This window comes from Rhinopithecus bieti, unplaced genomic scaffold, assembly GCF_001698545.2.
Source record: "Rhinopithecus bieti isolate Rb0 unplaced genomic scaffold, ASM169854v2 scaffold_77461, whole genome shotgun sequence".
In the NCBI taxonomy this organism is placed as follows: Eukaryota; Metazoa; Chordata; class Mammalia; order Primates; family Cercopithecidae; genus Rhinopithecus; species Rhinopithecus bieti.
The window spans coordinates 101356-122679 of NW_016829348.1; positions in this window are offsets into that span (position 1 = coordinate 101356).

Below are 21324 nucleotides of genomic sequence, written 5' to 3' on the forward strand. Positions count from 1 at the left end.
GGGCAGGAGTGGGGTTACCAGGTGCTCAGTGGGGGAGATTTCTGAGCCAGGATGAGCCAGGAAAAGGAATTTCACAAGATAATATCATCGCTTAAGGCAAGGACTGGCCATTTGCACTTCTTTTGTGGTGGAATGTCATCGATTAAGGCGAAGCAGGGCATGTGCACTTCTTTTGTGATTCTTCAGTTACTTCAGGCCATCTGGGCATATACGTGCAAGTCACAGGGCATGCAATGGCTTGGCTTGGGCTCAGAGGCCTGACAATAAGTAGTATGATCTGAATAACACATTCAATCACCTTGACCTGGTGAATATTTATAGGACATTACACAGAATAACAGAAAAATATACATTTTTAAAGTGCATAGCATTTTCAGCAGGATATAATACACACGTTAGGCCACAAAACTAGTCTCAATAAATTTGAAAGATTTAAAATCATATAGATCACAGAGGAATTAAATTCGAATAAATAATAATAAGATGACTAGGAAAACCTCAAAACATTTAGAAATTAAATAACACAATTCTAATTAATCCATAGGTCAAGGAAAGAATTCCAAAGGTTTTATAAAATACCTCAAATCTAATGAAAATGAAAATATAATATATGAATATCAGGCCTACTGCCTATTTTTTGGAAAAAAGCCACATCCTAGGGCTCATGTATTGACTGGCTGCTTTCTTGGTGCAATGGCAGAGTTGAGTAATTGGGACAAAGATCATATGGAATGGCCACAAAATCTAAAATATTTACAATCTGGCCTTTCACCAATGTAATTTGCTGACTCTTGCATTAAGCTATCATTTGAAACGTTTTACCTCTTTTTAGAGGGATGGAGATTTTTAGCAATATTGATTATCTAGTTTCCAAACTGTTTTACTCTATTTGTGTTGCATAAAGGAATTCTTGAGGTCAGGTAATTTACAAAGGACATTTATTGGGTTCACAGTTCTACAGGCTGCACAAGGAACACGGCACCAGCATCCACTTATGATGAGGATATCTGGCTGCTTTCACTTACGGTGGAAGGGGAAGAGGAGCCAGCATGTACACAAATCACATGGCAAGAGAGAAAGCAAGAGACAGATGAAGTGAAAAAGACCAAGAGGAGGTGCCAGGCTCTTTTTAACAACCAGCTCTCACTCATTACAGCAAGGACTGCACCAAGCCATTCATGTGGGATCCACCCACATGACCCAAACACCTCCCATTAAGTTCCACCTCTAACACTGGGGATCAAATTTTAACATGAGATTTGGAGGGGTGCAATATCCCTACTATTGCATTTTGTCTCTGGTCCAAAACTTATGTTCTTCTCACATTTTTCCAATGTTTATGCTGTTTCCCTTTTAATTATAAATTCCACCTTTAGGGCATTCTTTTGTTTCCAAGTATGATTGTAAGCTGTTGAAAACAGCAACACCACTTCTTGAACACTCTGCTGCTTAGAAATTTCTTTTGCTGAATACCCTAGGTTATCACTCTTAAATTCAATCTCACGAAATGCCCTAGGGCATGGACACAGTGCAGCTAGGTTCTATGCTACTATGTAAAAATGACCACCTTTTCTCCCATTCTGCATATGTTTCTCATCTCCGTCAGGGACCTCATGAGCGTGGCCTTTACTCCCCATATTTCTATCAGGGTTTTTGACCCAACTACTTAACCAGTCCCTACAAAGTTTCAAACTTTCCCTTATCCTTTCTGTCTTCTTGACTTCTAAACTCTTCCAACCTCTGCCCATAACCCAGTTCCAAAGCCAATTCCACATTTTCAGGTATCTTTAAAGCAATGCCTCACTCCTTGGTGCCAATTTTCTGTGTTACTTTGTGTCACTATAAAGAAATACCCAAGGCTGGGTAATTTGTAAAGAAAAGGTTTATTTGGCTCAAGGTTCTGCAGGATGCACAAAAGGCATGGTGCCAGCCTCTGCTTCTGGTGAGGACCTCTGGCGACTTCCAATCATAGTAGGAGGTGAGGGGAAGCCAGCAGGTACAGAGGTCACATAGTGAGAGAGGAAGAAAGAGAGAGAGAGAAAGTGAAAGAGAGCAGGAGGAGTGCTGGGCTCTTTTTAACAGCCATCTCTTGAAGGAACAGGTTGATTTTTGGAGGATGTGTAATTCTATTATTCATCTGACCACTCCTGCCAGATAAGCATGACAGATTCCACTTCCCATACATGTTAACTTTAATTTTGCCAGAATTCCTCAAAGAATAAGGGTTTTGAGGAATTAAAAAAAATGTCAAGATAGATTTTGGAAAGAAGAAACTAGATTTGCTAACAAATGACAAATTTATCTGTATCGGGGCATTGGCATTATAAAATTGTAAAATTTTAAAATCGGTTTTAAAGAGAATTTTTTTTGTTAAATGTTATTCTTTAATTTCAAAAAGTTTACTTTTTTTATGACCTCTTTTTACTATTCACCAAATAAAATTCAAATTATTTGGACCAATACTATCAGGTTAAAACTTCAATCATGATCTTTCAGGGTTTCTGGTTACTATTAAAAATGTCTACTTGTTGTAATTATGCACTAGAAATTGAAGAGCAAGTTCATCTCTTTTTGTTTGAATTTAATTTCCTGCTAATTGATAAGACAATTGAGAATATCCCAAAACCAAAGCAGAATTCGCTTTTAAATATAAGCAATGCAACTGACTAGCATTCAGTACATAGAAGAGAGTTCAATCTAGACAAAGTTAGATTTCAACTCTCCTTGTATAATTTTTGTAAGGCATTAAGATGATAGTAAACCTGTGGAGTACCTATGCCTGGCATATAGTAGGCATTCAATAACAATAATAACAATAGTAGTATTTTTAATTGTAATTATTTTTATTTACCTCCAACAGCATGAAAACCATTGCTATCATTAATACTATGGATTCTATGAGAGGTCTCACCTGTAAGATAGAACATGTTGGAAACCTTAAATATGCTTTCTTCCTCTCTGCTTTTTGTCCTTTTTGTGTTCACTCCTGGAAACAATAAGATATTTCTGAAACCCTATTATAAATGCTTGATATTGATCCAAAATGAACTGTTATAGAAATAATTACACGTCTCTCTCTCTATATATATATATATGCAATAGACACATGGTTCTTCAGTATTAGAAGTGTTCTTGGGAGAAAGATGACAGATAATACCTCGTTGTGAAAGTTACACTGCTTTTAGAAGACAAATGGACTTTTTATTCCACTATAAGGGCTCATGTATGTGTCAATGACATTTTGCAAACAAATGAACAATGATGCTTCTGAGGTTATTAAATTTGAAATCAGAAGAGAATGATAGGTAGCACTCATCATGTAGTTAAATTATGCATACTAGCTACTGGAGGAGAAGATGTAGTGTAGGCAATCAATCAATTTTGCAGCATATTTTTTAATTTCTCCAGATATTCGTAGGGATTGATTGCTATTGTTCCATTAGGTAACACCATTGCATTATTTTAAGGTTGAGATCATTAGCCCCAGGCACATGCAAAATGTAAAAACTAAATGTTTAAAGAAAAGGTGACCTTCTATTTTAGAACACAGATAAATAGTAAATGAGCTGTATAACCTCCAACATTGATGTTTCAAGGTAATTTAATAACAAGACCCTTAACTAAAATACTGAAGTGCAGTACTATACATCACACTTAGAGGCATTCACAGCCTGAAAGGGCAATTAGTTACAGTGACTTTTCCAATTTCACCATATTAAATTCAATTAATCTATCATTGTTGAAAGATACCTTGGTTTTATTAGACATTTCCTAGGCATTTTGGTCATTAATAACACTTTTAAATTCATATTTGTAGCCTGGAGAGACAAGTGTTTGTTTCCAAGACAATAGTTCAGACACTATAGTTTCTATAAAAGTTGGTAAAGGTCAACTCTGTGTGTGCGTGTGTGTGTGTGTGTGTGTGTGTGAGAGAGACAGAGAGAGACAGAGAGAGACAGAGAGAGACAGAGAGAGACACAGAGAGAGAGAAGAGGGAATTTTGTTGCTAAGATTTTATTGCTAAGACACTTTGGAAATAAAAACCTCCACTCCCGACCACTCTGATGATTTTTCATGTTAGCCTTAGCCTGTTATCTCCAAGAAGGCAGAAACAAGATTTTGCTCTTTATGTTATATGTGATGCTTGCAGAGCGTTATGTTTTTATAGATATTAGTTTTGATTCCAAAGGAGCAACAGTTGATATTAAAACTGTTACAAAGTAAAGAAGAGAAATACATGGAACAAGAATTCATCTCAATTATTGTAAACGGCAGTCCTCAAGTGACATTTAGGTAGTGTATCTTAGTCTTTAAGAACTCCAGCTCTGGAGTCAGAGAAATAAGAGCTTGAGTCTCAGCTGCTCTCAGCTTCTTTGTGGGTATTTGCTGATAATGGGCAACATAATTGTGTTTTCTAAATCTTATTTTCCTCGCTGATAAATGGGTAAAACAAGAACACCCATTACAATGGCTTGCGTAAATTATTGTTATACATTTATTTCATGTTCAAACAAGCAACTAAATTAATGAAAATGTATCTGTCTCTAAGATGCTTGAAGAACCTATAGCACTTGCCTCGTGTATGAATTATATAGAGTAGGAAGGAAATAGCACCTGCCACTGCTAGTTGCTTACCAGTTTATTAGTCATTTCTACTTTCTGTTTTGCAATAAGAATTCTAATTTTATTCAGATCTGAAGGAAGCAATGGATCTACACAAAGCATGACTAGTGATTAATCTTGTCAATTACATTAATCCCATATCTTTACCTGGTTTAGGGTTGAGGATGTGACCCTGTTTTGGTAAAAAAGACGTAAGAGTAATCCTGCTAAGGACCCTTGGAGAGATAGTTTCCTCTCTAATTAAAAGAGGAAAGTGCATAATTGGGCCCTTCAGTCTCTCCCCACCTTTGCTTGTGTGCACAGTTACATTGGATTATGAGGTTTGTAGCAGCAGCAGCCACAGGCAATCATGAGGGAAGAGGCAAGAGACTCATAAATGACTGAAGGGCCTGATGTGGTTGAACTGCTGAATTAACCTCTGAACTTCTTGTAATTCAAGATATATTCATATTACCATATGTTTAAGCCACTGATCCTAGGGATGCTATTATTTGAAGCCAAAAACATTGTAGTCTGTTGCTATTGTTAAAATGCATAATCCTATTAATTTTTTTCTTTGGGTAGTCCCAAATGAGGAAGGAAAGGGGTAATATCTAAAAACACTTAAATTTAGTAATTGATGTATTTCATTCATTCATCGATTGGATACATGTTTATTCAACTGTAAAAGTGAAGCAAATATGTATTAGGTATTGTGGGGAGCACTAAATAAATTTCAAAGGATAGTGAATGAGCAAAAGCACCTTATAATAAAATCCCATAGGGGTGGAAGTATGACAGAACAAAATTTTAATCTGGGCATTGCAATAGCTAATGTTATGGCCTTCGATTTACTTAGTTTCTCAGAGTCTCTGTAAAGTGAGTATATAGTGATCTCTACCTTTTGTACCCCTTCAAAAATTGGTGATTAGTGTTATCATTTATTATTTAGGCACTATCCCTAGCCTAAATAAATAGTAGTTGGATGAATGAGCAAATTATATATTTTCTCGTTGGTACTAACAATGACATATTTTGCCTAAACTTTAGTTCTTGAGAAAAAAAAATGAAACAAATTTATTTTAGAAAATGTCGCTTAAAAATCAGTTACCAGAAATTTAAATAAAGATGTAGAAATGTTTATGAACCTAAGGCCATTCAGAGGATGCCATCTATGAACCATTTATTTTCTTGCGGATTTTTTTCTCTGCATTATTTTGCACCACTAGTTATATATTTTTGCTTAAAAAAATTAGACCAAAATAAAATTTATATATATTCACATTTCTTTTATTTGAAAATATCAGTCTAGAATAATCAAAACCTCCTCACTATTAAAACAGCCCAGGTAAGTCTAGGTACTCATACAAAGTATAATTCATATACGCATGTAATTTTAGTGACAAATAATTAAATACATAATCATGACTACTAAAACGTCAATAAAGTTAGCCTTCCATATAGGCAAGTTCTATTTATTTTTCTGTTTTTATTTTTTAATTTTTTGAGACAAGATTTGTCACTCTGTCACCTAGGCTGGAGTGTTAAATGGTCAACTTTATATGGGCGGATGTACCGTAGATTATATACAAATACTATGTTTTATATAAGGGATTTGAGCATCCACGAAGTTTTATATCTGTGAGGTGTCCTGGAACCAATCCTCCATGGATACTGAGAGAGGACTGGATGTATTTGTGTGACCACTATTAATTTTCACCTGTATTTTACTGGCATATACCCAAAAATCATATAAGGGAAAATTTATATTTGGCAAAAGAATTGGAGCCTTAGTTTTATTGAATACAACCTAAAAATAAGGTATCAATTGTCAAATCACCTACACACCTATTAACAGTAGCAATCATAGCTAACATTTATTGAACTAGACATACATGTGCTAGACACTGTGTATTACACTCTGTGTATTAATTCATTTAAACTCATGATGTTACTAATATTATTCTTATTTTACAAAGGAAGAAACTTAGGTACAGAGAGGATTATTAACTTGTTTAAATGTACACAGTTGGTAGGTGGCAGATCTGGAATATGATCTGGGATATGACTGAGGCACTCTACTGTAAATTCCATGCTTTTAACTATCGCATACCTTATTTGGAAGAGGTGAGATTTACATTAGGACAGCATTAGTAAGCATTCATGGTTTGGATCTTAAATGCTTGGGGTTTCTGAAAAATAAAAATTCAAGAAGGTTTTGAGAAGTACTGATGGTTGCTTGAGAAAGAGGACTTTTCCTAGAAACCTGACAAGTTATGATTTGAATAAGCAATGCATCAAGGAATGTGTGCATTCAGGCAAGGAAAAGAGCAAGAGCAAAAATACTAGTGCAGTAGTAAATTTATAACGTACATGAGATTTTAACGATATGGATGAAAACATTTTAAGGAAACAAATTTTTATTTGTTTGTTGTCGATTCCTTTTCTTTGTAGTTTCCATGCCCCTCTATTCCCTTCAGAGCTCATTCTTAATTCAATGATGTGGTAGGCTTAATAATGACTCCCCAAAGATATCCACTCCCTAATCCCTAGAAACTTTAAGTGGGTTTTATGACATGGCAAAAGAGACTTTGCAGATGTATTTAAGATTATGAATTTCAAAATAGGCAGATTATCCTGGATTATCTGGGTGGGTGCTGATATGGTTTGTCTCTGTGTCTGCTCCCAGAATTCTTCTTTTAGATCCCATAATTCCCATGTGTTATGGGAGGGACCCAGTGGGAGATGACTGAATCATGGGGGTGGGTCTTTCCCAAGCAGTTCTCATAATAGCAAATGGGTCTCATGAGATCGAATGATTTTAAAAGCAGAAGTTTCTTTGCACAAGCTCTCTCTTTGCCTGGTACCATTCACGTAAGATGTGACTTGCTCCTCCTTGCCTTCTGCCATAATTGTGAGACCTCCCCATCCACTTAGAACTGTAAGTTCATTAAACCCTTTGTCCCGTATAAAGTACCCAGTCTCAGGTATGTCTTTATCAGCAGTGTGAACACAGACCAATACAGTAAATTGGTGCCAGGAGAGCGAGGCACTGATGAAAAGACACATAAAAATGTGGAAGCAACTTTGGAACTGGGTAACAGGCAGAGTTGGAACAATATGGAGGGCTCAGAAGAAGACAGAAAAATGTGGGAAAGTTTGAAACTCTCTAGAGACTTGCTGAGTGGCTTTGACCAAAAGGCTGATAATAATATGGACAATAAAATCCAGGCTGAGGTGGTCTCAGATAGAAATGAGAAACTTATTGGGAACTGGAGCAAAGGTGATTCTTGGTATGTTTTAGCAAAAAGACTGTTGGCATTTTGCCCCCACCCTGGAGATCTGTGGAACTTTGAACTTGAGAGAGATGATTTACAGTATCTGGCAGAAGAAATTTCTAAGCAGCAAAGCATTCAAGATGTGACTTTGGTGCTGTTAAGGGCATTCCGTTTTATAAGGAAAGCAGAGCATAAAAGTTTGGACAGTTTGCAGCCTGACAATGTAATACAAAAGAAAATCCCATTATCTGAGGCAGATCCAAGCTGGCTGCAGAAATTTGCATAAGTAACAAGGGGCTGACTGTTAATCCCCAAGACAATGGGGCAAATGTCTCCATGGCATGTCAAAGGTCTTCAAGGCCAACTCTCCCATCACAGGCCCAGAGGCATAGACAGAAAAGATGTTTTTTTGTGGGCTGGGCCCAGGTAGCCTAGGCACTTGGTGCCCTGCATCCCAGTCACTCCAGTCACAGTTAAAAGGGCCCAAGGTACAGCTTAAGCTGTGGCTTCAGAGGGTGCAAGCCCCAAGTCTTGGCAGCTTCCACATGGTGTTGAGCCTGCGTGTGCACAGAAGTCAAGAATTGAGGTTTGGGAACCTCCGCTTAGATTTCAGAAGATTTGTGGAAATGCCTGGATGCCTAGGCAGAAGTTTGCCTTGGGGGAAGGGCCCTCATGGAGAACCTCTGCTAGGGCAGTGCAGAAGCGAAATGTGGAATGGGAGTCCCCACTACAGTCCCTACTGGGGCGCTGTCTAGTGGAGCTTTGAGAAGAAGACCCCCATCTTCCAGACCCCAGAATGGGAGATCCACTGACAGCTTGCACTGTGCACCTGGAAAGGTCACAAACACTCAACACTAGCTAGTGAAATCAGCCAGCAGAGAAGTTGTACCCTGCAAAGCCACAATGGTGGAGCTGCCTAAGACCACGGGAATCCACCTCTTGTATCAGTGTGAACTGAATGTGAGACATGAAGTCAAAGGAGCCATTTTGGAGCTTTAAGATTTGACTGTCCATTGGATTTCAAACTTGCATGGGACGTGTAGTTTCTTTGTTTTGTTCAATTTCTCCCATTTGGAATGGCTGTATTTACCCAATGCCTGTACTCCCATTGTATCTAGGAAGTAACTAACTTGCTGTGATTATATAGGCTCATAGGAAGAAAGGACTTGCCTTGTCTCGGATGAGACTTTGGACTTTTGAGTTAATGCTGAAATGAGTTGAGACTTTGGGGGACTCTTGAGAAGGCATGATTGGCTTTGAAATGTGAGGATATGAGATTTGAGAGGGTCCAAGGGTGGAATGATGTGGTTTAGTTCTGTGTTCCCATCCAAATCTCATCTTGAGTTGTAACTGCCATGGTTCTCATGTGTCATGGGAAGATCGTGGTGGGAGGTAGTTGAGTCATGGGGGTGGGTCTTTCCCATCCAGTTCTCATGATAGTGAATGGATCTCATGAGATCTGATGGTTTTAAAAATGGGAGTTTCTCTGCACAAGCTCTCTCTTTGCCTGCTGCCATCCATGTAAGATGTGACTTGTTCCTCCTTGCCTTCTGCCATGATTGTGAGGCCTCCACAGCCACGTAGAACTGCAAGCTTACTAAACCCTTTCTTCTGTATAAGTTACCCAGTCTTGGGTATGTCCTTTTCAGCAATGTGAAAACCGACTAATGCAGGCACAATCTAATCACGTGAGTCCTTAGGAGCAGGAACCTTTGACTAGACTCAGGAAGATACAGTAGCAGAAGAAGGGAGAAGAGGTATGGTAGAAGGAACATTCAGGGAAATTCCAAGCCTGAAACTCAATGTGCTGGTGCTGGTGCTGAGATGTAACAGTCACATGGAACAACCAGAGAGATGCTTCTGGGAGCTAAGTGTGGTTGTTGGCTGATAGAAAACAAAGAAAGGAACTAGTTCTACAACATTAAGAAACTGAAATCTGTTAACATCTTAAGTGAACTTGAAGTGGATTCATCTCTACAGCCTCCAGAAAAGAGCTCAGTCCTGTTGACACCTCCTTGGTTTTAGTCCAGTGAGATCGATTTCAGGTTTCCAAACTACAGAAACTGTGAGATAATAAATGCATGTAGTTTTAAGCCACCAAATTTGTGGTAATTAGTTACAGCAGCAATAATAATTAAAAAACAACGACAACAAAAAAAAAACAGATGGTGTGTAGAAGATTATATCTGGATTATGAAGAGGCAGGTGCAGACTGTGGTAAAATTTCTGTCATTTTTCCTTACTTCCCACTGCATGTTCTGATAATAATGGAAGTATAAATAAATACCCAAAACCTTTTTCTTATGTTAGTTAGGAGTCTGATATTTAAAATTGTACATTTCTGTTTTTATCTGTCAAGATTTTAAACTAGAAATGTCATCATTTCTTTAAGTATTTTAAAATGGTACATTGGATAGACAGTCAATTTTCTTCTCTCTGCAGTAGGAGTTTTCACTTAATGGGAATATTTTATTCTTAGCCAATACTTATAGGAAAACAGTGAAACAAAGAGTTTTTTTTTTTTTTTTTTTTTTTTTTTTGAGACGGAGTCTCGCTCTGTCGCCCAGGTTGGAGTGCTGTGTCCGGATCTCAGCTCACTGCAAGCTCCGCCTCCCGGGTTCACGCCATTCTCCTGTCTCAGCCTCCCGGGTAGCTGGGACTACAGGCGCCGCCACGTCGCCCGGCTAGTTTTTTTGTAGTTTTAGTAGAGACGGGGTTTCACCGTGTTAGCCAGGATGGTCTTGAGCTCCTGACCTCGTGATCCGCCCGTCTCGGCCTCACAAAGTGCTGGAATTACAGGCTTGAGCCACCGCGCCTGGCCGAAACAAAGAGTTTTGTTACTCTGAGAGCTTTTTGAGATTAGATCCTTTATAGATTTTTATATGAGGGAAAAGGAAGAACAAATTTCCCCTGCTGGTATATTGGAATATAAAAAGAAAACATTTAAGGCTCTTCTCCACTTACTGGCTATGAGATAGGTGCTGGTAACTAAGGTTGGTTGTGGTTTTTATCATATGAGATTTATGCCTTTTGCCAAGGGAAAGAATTCCAGAACTGAATATGTTTTTCCTCTTGGTTTATCTTTGTATTACTTTTTATATTCCAGGCTTTATCATGGTCTACTGCCCTCATGTGGATCTGTTTGTGAGAATTTAAAAAATCTGCCTAATCAAAAACTTGTTAATAACTTCAGCTGGTCTCCTTTTATAATTAATCTAGTTAGTTTAGTATGTATAAACATACAACATTTAGTTTTGGAATAATTACTTTTCAACAGTAAAACTGTGAAGTTTATCTGAAAGGACTATTCTATCCCTGACAAATTTCCATCAGAAACTTAGGATAATAACCAATAAACCTGATCTTAAAGCAGAGGATTTTTTCTTTCACTGAATGAATTTGAAGTGAATACTTTTGTTGATTGGCTACCTTTTGTTTTGTTTTGTTTTGGATTAAAATAATTAAAGCTATAGTAAATAGAAGTGTCTCTTTTTGTGTGTTCAAACTTCAGAAATAACACTAAGAAGAATTTAAAATTTAAAATGGTACATACTTAACCTTAAATGAAAACAGAATTACAGGAATTATTAGACTGAACTGACTTACAATGATTTAGATTGTTTACCTAATTTCTATTGAGAATAACTGTATTTTAATACTCACATTTTCTTTCATGTTGATTCCAGAACTTAGATTACTGATTATCTTAGCTTTCAAGGGAAAATATTTAAATAAACAATGTATTTTCTGTTTAATTTTTTTTTATTGTCAAGAAAAATAGTTTAGTATCTCCTCAAGTTAACTAGGACTTTTCCTTCCTTGTTGTGACTCTGTTTCAGGCTAACAAAAATCAAGCACTTTGTCTGACACAGATGTACTATTATAATTTGTATCATCAGATTTTGTGAAGTATTTTTCATTGTTTCTTAAAAATCTGGTTATAAATATAATGCATTATCATTCTAAAAATGTTTGGGGAAAATTTTGTGAAGAAAGCAATAGAAATCACCTCTGACCAATCAAAACATGTTAGCATTTTGGGGGATGTTTATTTTTAAGACTTTTATTATACATATATAGTGGACATTTTGCAAGAAAATTAGTATAACTTTTATATCTTTCTTATTACAATATGTTTCGCTTGGCCCAAGACATACTTGGGAGAAACATATGGATGGTCAGAGAAGATAGGTAGAAAAACAAAGCATAATAATAAACTTTTGCCATTCAAAATAAGATTTTCCAGAATGTCTTCAAAACCAGTCTTCGTTAGAGATAAGGATTTTTCTAAATTCATTTTACTTCACATTTAACCTGTTAAGCAGCAGGGCCTAGAGGGTTATTTTTTGTTTCTTTGTTGTTGTTTCTGTCGTTGAGACGGAGTCTCGCTCTGTCACCCAGGCTGGAGTGCAATGGCATGATCTCCTCTCACTGCAACCTCTGCCTCCCAGGTTCAAGCAATTATCCTGCCTCAGCCTCCCGAATAGCTGGGATTACAGGTGCTGGCCACTATACCCCACTAATTTTTATACTTTTAGTAGGGACGAGGTTTCACCATGTTGGCCAGACTGGTCTCGAACTCCTGACCTCAGGTGATCCGCCCGCCTTGGCCTCCCAAAGTGCTGGGATTACAGGTGTGAGCCACTGTTCCCGGCTTTTTTTTTTCTTTTAATAACTTAAAGAACATACCCTATGTTTCATTAAAGATTCAGAAGCTAGAGTTGGGAAAAAGGAGTGTGACCAAGAATTGACGGAACATGAGGACAGGAGAGGAAATGAAGGAGGACAAAGAGATTGAGGAGGAGTTCAGGATTCAAGCAAATTGCGCCCCTTCACTTTCCTGTCCCCAGACCAAGTCAAAGGGCTAAGCAAAATGGAATGGGAAAAGGGTTACTTTGCAAATATACAGAGAAGCTGAACAAAGCACTGAAGGCAGACTAGAATTGAACTAAAATGAGGTGGTCATTTAAGAGGACAGAGCTGACGAGTAGGCAGAGAGAAGAGGGAGTCAAATTTGTATGTAAGACTCATGTGGTTATATGGTGCTGTGCTGGCTGGAGTGCCTGGTTGCCAATTGGGGTAGGCCATTGAAAGGATGTGGAGTACGCATAGCCGAGTCTACAGGTGGGGCAGGTTGGTTGGAAAATATGGCAAAGCTTCAAAAATGATTTTAGACAGTGAGAGTTATGTGGAAGTCATGTCAACCAGAAGGGCTACTGAAAATAGACTGAAGGTCTATTTGTAGACTTTCTATTTGTAGATTTGTAAATATCTATTGTAATAGATGTAAGGTCATGAGTTGTGTCATCTGTTGACACCCACTTTAAACACTAACAGGGAGAGCCAGGCAGACAAGGAATGTTGCTGCGGAGTACAGAGTAGCCAAAGGTTACTTGGCTGGTTCAATGGCTGACTTCTGTTCAACGAAGTTACATGACTTTTTCTGCCTACATTCATCTGGACATCATCTTAGAAAGAAGCAGGGGCTTAGTGAGAAATAAAAATAAGAGAAGCTGAACAATTATTTCAAAAGACGAATGTTTAGCTTGACTAAAGATCAAGTAAGAGCTAAGTAAATACAGTTTTCTCTGCCACCGAGGGAGTAGAAATTTGAGAGTGTTAAAGAAAAATTATGGGAGGCCATTGCTTTGGACTGAACTCCTGAACTAGGCCCCAGTAGACAAGACTAAACCAAAAAAGCATCACTCATGCTAAGTGCCACATAATCAAACTTTAAGGAAACAGAGAGGTCCCCAAACAGACCAGTTTTTCATAGAAACAGGAGATTCCAATCTACCTGCATCAGAGTAATAAGGAGGTCCCCTCTGCTTCAACGCTTACAAAAAAGTAACCTGAAGTAACCTGATATTCACCAGTTCTTTTCTCTATTGTTCTGTTTCCTTTTTCCCATCTTATATAACTATATATGTAAATATACACAGAGACATATATGTACACACATGCTTGCATAAAGGAAATAAAATTTTTATGTTATCCTATTTAATATTATAGCATAGCTATTTTCTCCCTTCAATAATTAAGTTTGAAATTATGCATTTAAAAGTATGTATTATGAAATATAACACACATTTATGAACTAATTTCACACTAAGCAGCCTACTGTGGATTACTTCTTAGTTCCCCGATTTAGTGTTTACTAACATTAATATTTGCTAATTTTAAATTTCTAAAATCATTATCTCATTGTTACATAATCTTTATCAACTACATATGTTCCATAAATGATATGGTATAATTTTCTTTTAAAATATTTACATAATGAACTACTGTATGTTTTATTTTGCATCCTACTTTTAAAACAACTCAACGTTGTGTTAAGTATTCAATAAATTTTAAACATTGTATCACATGACATTATATGGATAGGCCTTTTTATGTATATAGTACAATATCATAAGACTATATCACAAAATTTTAGCGACAACAGCTGAGGTGTTTTCATTACTTTGCTATCACAAACCACACTGCTCTAATCATTTTTGTACATAGAAACTTTATGATGAAGACTATGAATTTCTCTAGGGCATATCATACAGATGGAATGAATGTATTATAGATTACCTATGTTTTCCACTCTATTAGCAATGCCAAACTATTTTCTGAATAGATTAAAACCACAAAATTATACTTAGTAGCTTTGGAAAATATTTTTTAAAGTAGATACTTTATGATTTGGGTATCTATTTCTTTAGCTGGGAATTTAGATTTTTTAAATTTATGATTTATTTAACACCAGTAAAATTAATATTTTTGTGTGCTTTATACACTGTGTCAAAGTTTCTATGCATTTCCTTTTAATTAATTTTTAGATTTGAAATTATGTTGATCAAGAGTTTGATCATTTTTGTGTTCTTGATACAATTTTCATGCTTAAATACACTCATATGAGATCACCCACATACGTCTATTTTCCTTGTCACCTGTGAAACATAGTTCTGTTATTAAGAGTCATCGTACAATAACCTCAAAGAACAAATAGATTTGAAAGAATTAAGCGTAGTATTTATATTTTTTCTTACCCATATCAGCTATTTACTATAAACAGGGTTGTTTGCCAGTTTTCCAGAATAGTAAGAATGCTTTTTTTACTCAAATTATTTTCATTAGAATATTGAAATTACTGTATATTAGTCTGAGAACATTTTTTTAAGTGTCTGTCATTTCTGGTTATGTCTTTTTCGCTGTTCAAGAAAAAAGGCCCATGATAAAACTTCTGTGAATCCTACTCTGATACACAAAAGAGCAAATGTTTCTCTTTTATGACTAGTGCTAAACAAAGCAATATATGTAAAATATTTTAGCTAAATCATAGCATTTCTGAGAAAATTTTAGTACACCTGGAAAAAAATGAAAACTCAAATAATTCTAAAAATGTTATCTGAATGTATCAAATCTGTAATTGTTTTGCATTGATTTTACACATCATTGGCTATTCTTAAATATATTTCAAAATGTTTTTAAATGGCCACATATATTCTATGGAATTCCTTGAGATTTTATTTCAAATTGTGTTCCTTTTTAGATGTACAGTTATGTTTAAAGGGTTAATCATGCAGAAATGTAAGCTATAAATCAAGAATAACCATGCTGGAAATTAACCTCCAAGGGAAAGGTAAATCTTCTGAGACTGTACAAGACAGAACTGCACTAATGCCAGTCAATTTTGTTTAGATTGAACCACCTACCACTAGAGCTGAGTTAACCAGAGCCCTCAATTTCTTCTTTTCTCTCTTTCTTTTAGTAGTGGCCTAGGTGATTTGATTTCAATTCACCTGGGGTTTTGAGAAACAAAATCCTCCCCATAAAACTGCATGGAGTTTATGACCACCACAGGGATGGTGTAAAACAATGAAAAAAGTGGGCTTATGAAAATAAAGCTGGCTAATTACAGCAAATGGGCTTAATTTAAAAACCACAGGTTCCTCTTTTATAAGGTTTGGTTGTGCTCTTGCCCATAGCATGTTTATATATTATGGGATAAAACTGAAATCTTTGCTGTGGCCAGCTTTAAATGGGGAACATTTGGTTCAACTCTATTTACAGTTTGCATCATATATGGTGTCATAGAAAATATAAAGCCTGCAAAGGCATGTTTCTGCCTTGAGGAATATTGCATCTAGTTCATTATTTATGAAATTCAAGTAAAATAATATCAATTAATGCCTTGTCAAAGAGCTCATTTGCTATATATTTTGTCTTAAGTAGAAGTACAAAAGGGTTTACTTAATAGTTTATATTATTTTACTTTTAGAAATCTGTGATATGAGAAGCATTAAAATATAGTTAGTGAAAATAATTTTTGCTAAAATAATTTTAGTTATGGTGGGTTTCCATAAGCTTATAACTGTGTGTGGTTTTATATTCTAGGCTCTAAAACCCTCAAATATATGTATAAATTTTCACTTTTACATTACTTTTGCAAGTTCACCTCATTTAATTTGGTTATTTTAGTAATGTTCATCTCTTTCAAGTGTAACATATTCTATACAGAAGCCCTAGTAATCTCCATGAATGGCAGTATCTGTTTTATTTTGCCTAACTTTTGATACATGTATTTTCTGATATATTTCTCAAAGATGTGATAGGCTTTCAAATCTCCATACTCTAGGCACTGTGAAAGTTTAGGTTAGTTCCTTGGAGTTCTTGTGTTTCTAAATCAAGCAAGTATCTACTCTTTTTCTTGTCCTTGAGTAGTTAGAAGTTGCACCATAATAAGAGATTTAGAACAGAATTACTTAATGAGAATCAGGGAGGAAGTCAATGAACCCCAAAGATTACCATCTTGAAATTAACCCAAGGCAGTAAAGAGAACAAGTCATACAAACTCTGTTTCTAATTGCTTTGCAAAACAAACATATTATAAATCACCTAAAATTCACTAAATAGTATCATATTACATACTTATTGAATTTATGTATAGATTCATAGATTTCAAATAAGCTATGAAATCTCACATGGTTACAAGTATGTATCTATTCTCTTTTATTTTATAAGAGAAAACCTATTCAAGCTATTTTGGTTTAATTATCTTTTTATTAACTTTATGGTTATATTTGGAAAGCATATGTTATGTCACAGAATGAAACCCACATGTTCTTAATCTGTAAAATTAAGATAGTACATCCTCCTTGGAGGTTTGAATAATGATGTTCCCTCCAAAATTGATGTTGAAACTTCATCTTCATTGTAATAGTTTTAAGAGGTGAGACCTTTTGGGGAATTGATTAAGTAAGTCATGAGGGCTCCAAAATCATGAATAGATTAGTGCCTTATAAAAGGTTAGAGGAAACTAGCCTGGGTCCTTTTTGCCCTTCTGCCATGTGAGGATACAATGTTCACCCTCTCTGCCATGTTGAGGACATGGCAAAAAGCCCCTCAGCAGACATCAAATGCTGGCAGCTTGCACTTGGACTTTCCAGACTTTGGATCTGTGAGAGATAAGTTTCTGTTCTTTATAAATTACCTAGTTTTGAGTATTTTTAAATAGACATATTTAAAAATATGTCTAGACATAGAACTAGAAATAGAGTTCCTACTGAAATTCCAGGAACTCAAAAAATGGTACAATTATGTTGTTGTGTTTACACTAATATATTAATTTCTGACATTTCTTATCTGAATAATCTCTCTGTTTTAAAATAATATTTTCATTATCAACTGTTACTAATTACATTTGATCTGGGACTCATTCTCACACACAGGTTAAATATATACACATATCACTAGCAACTAGTATTGATGGCGTTTTACTGATATTTTAATAAAATTTCTGCATAACTTTGTTTACATCTAAATATATTTCCATTTTCACTGTTATGTTTTGAAAAGAACAATCCTGACAAAGAAAGATTAATAAAAAATTTCCTATCATCATATGACACAATATCTTAATAATCACCTATAGAGTTTATTTAGCACCTACTACATTACAAATGGCATGTTATGTTATGCATATTAAACATATTTCTAGCCCTCACAACCCACATATTATGATCACTTGGATACGATGTGAAGAGAGTTGAAAAGATGATGTGATTTGCCTAAAGTGGCTAATACATGAATTGATACAGGTTTGTCTGACTCTTACTTTCCTAATTTTTCTAGAAACAGTCATCTTTTATTGAGGTTGACTCAACCAACCAACTAATGCTAAGCCTAGAGCTAGGTTGCCTAGATTTGGAAAGTGTATTTAAGTAGGAATGACTTAATATTCCTTAATGTGTTCTGTACTACTAGAAGAATGTTCAATTGTCTCAAAGTTTTCCTTTTCTTTGGATATTGCTGACAACAGTAAAGTTTAAATGTGTTGCTCAGTAACAACACATTTTTAGTCATATCTATATAAGATAAACTTATATTACTTTATTCTCCTTTAAAGAGTAAGTCTATGGAATATTGAACTTCCTAAACAGTAACTATAGCAAATACTTCAATATGCATAATGGAAATGACATTTGATATTTAATTGACTGCTACATTATATGACTTTGGAAATTAAAGGGTCACCATAAATTAGTCCACTTAATATTGAGGTCCAGAGGATTTGCAAAGACCTACAACTGGAACACAGGTCATTGTCAACTAAATGATATTCTTGTAGAATATTATTTGAGGTAAATATCTTAATGCATTAAAATCTAGGCTTAATGTAAGGTTCATTTGTTCATTCAGTAATTATTAAGTGTCTTCCATACATAAGATGTTGTTTTAGGCACTGGGAAGTTGATGGTGAATAAAATAGATAAGGTGAATCATACAGATAAGGTTCCTGCTTTCATGGGACTTATTGCCTAGTGGAAGATAAAACAACTCACAAGCTAGGGAACAAATAAATAAAAACTTTTCAGATTTTGATAATGCAATGATGAGCATAGCCTGGAGACTGAGAAATGTGTGTGTTTGCACGTGTGAGTGCCCATCTGCCTGTATGTACGAAGGTGTATGTGGACTACTTTAGGGAAGAAACTCTGAGGCCAGGACATGTATGCTGAAATATTTGCGATTCAAACTACAATAACAAGCCCACTACAGAAAATCTGGCAGTGTGTTTCAGAAAATAAAAAGTCCCAAGATCAAAAAATAAAATTAAAAAAAAAAATCCTTGGAATGTTGAGGAAATAGAATTAAGGCAGTATGATTAAAAATAGTTAACAGAGGATTTAAACATTTGTACATATAAGTGGCCTAAGTGTAGTGATGAGTGATGTGATACACTTTACATGTTTCAAGGATCAGTTGGACTGCTACATAAAGAAAGGGGAAAAGGGTCTTTTTATTAAGGAATTAATGTTTATAACCCATTCAATCATTTATTCAACATCTAGTTCCTACTTTGGGCCAAGCACTCTTCTAGGCATTGAGGTAATAGCAGTGAATACAATAAAGTTCTGAACCTCACAACCCTTACAGCAAATTGAGGGTAGGCACAGAAAAATAAACAAATACAAAAATTAGAAGGTGGTAAGTACTTCAGACCAAGCATAAACCATGGTAATCAAATAGGAAGTGAAGTTGTATTGGTGTGTCTTGCTAATTTATACAAGTGATTGAGGAAGATTTTTCTGATTAATTTACATCTGAACACAGACTACAAGACAGTAAGGGGACAGTAAGGTGGATATTTATGAGAACATTTCAGGCAGAGAGCCACGTCAAGTGCAAATTCAGTGAGGTAGGGGGAATTTTTATATATTTTGTCCTTCATTTTGTCGAGAAATGCAAAAGAAAGGTCAGAATTTTGGCCTTTTATTCCTGGCATGTCTGTTGATTTTGAAAATATATTGCAAAATTTTAGTCACTATATATTACAAAGTCTAGCAGACTTTGAGAAAGACACTACCATTTAGAAAGCAGAAGAATGAGAAGCCTGTTGTAGAGGTTCTCAGGTTCTGCTGAATGAATATTATGTACATCTTGGCCTTGGAGATAGAAAATGTTTCTCACTTAGGGCCATAGTTTTGGATCAGGTGCAGCTCTTATTGTTTTCCATGGCCCTTGATTCCACCTTCCAAGAATTCTTTCCTCTTCTATTATTCTTTTTGGCTTAATCTGAGGAGGATACTAAATGATATACTCTGTTTAAAGGCCAAATGTCACCCCGCTCATAAATATCTGGGGCCTCAAAATTCTCCTTCAAATATTATTTGTTCATAATAATTCAGTTTTACCATACTGGGTGATAAGTAACACTGTAGTTTTATCATTAATGCATCAATTTGTGATGAATTTGATATGTCTATTTGTTTTATTATAAACAAAATACTTTTTTTTTTCCCATGAATATTTGAGATTAGCCAAGGTTACTAGGCATAGTGGATGCAAATAATAGGACACATTTCATGTCCCAAAGAAATTTCTTAGAGGAGATTCATAAGAATATCAATACTTATAACACTAAATAATAAATACTGTAAAAGTGGTCATGTTCAGTGTGCTCTGGGAGCAGGGAGGAGGACCAATCGAGCACTATAGATCAGAGATAGGTTCCCACATTTGGTAGTTGTTTTTCAAGCCCAAAGCATAAAATAAATTAGCCAGAGAAAAGAGATGTTTCAGCAGAGAATGTGTAAAACAGAACGTCCTGAGGAAGTGACATTCAATTACAAAATACAGAGGATTTTCTTTTGGCTGGAGAATAAACTTTCTTTTGGGAAGTATAGAAACAGGATTCTCTGGTGGGACAGAACTAATAGGATAGATGTATATATGAAAGGAAGTTTATTAAGGAGTACTGACTCACACAATCACAAGGTGAAGTCCCACAATAGACCATCTACAATCTGAGGAGCAAAGAAGCCAGTCTGAGTCCCAAAATCTCAAAAGTAGGGAAGCCAAAAGTGCAGCCTTCAGTCTGTGACTGAAGGCCTGAGAGCCCCTGGCTAATTACTGTAAATCCAAGAGTCCAAAAGCAGAAGAAGTAGGAGTTCAATATTTGAACGCAGGGAGCATCCAGCATGGGAGAAAGATGAAGGCCGGAAGACTCAGCCAGTCTGTTCTTTCCAAATTCTTCTGCCTGCTTTATTCTACCCACATTGGCAGCTGATTAGATGGTGCCCACTCAGATTGAGGGTGGGTCTGCCTCTCTCAGTCCACTACTCAAATGTTAATCTCCTTTGGCAACACCCTCACAGACACACCCAGGATCAGTATTTTGCGTCCTTCAATCTGATCACGTTGACACTCAATATTAACCATCACAAGTCCACCCCTTTTCACATTGAACCCATACACATCTCCTGAATCATACATAATCTTCAAATAAAGACAATAATGTCATAATTACTCCAAACATAGTACAAGTAACCTTCATATAACAGGACATGCACTAATCCTTAACCTAAATGCTATTACATAAAGTTAACAGCACTTAACTGCAAATATAAAGTCAATAAATCTTTTTTTTTTTTTTTTTTTTTTTTTTTTT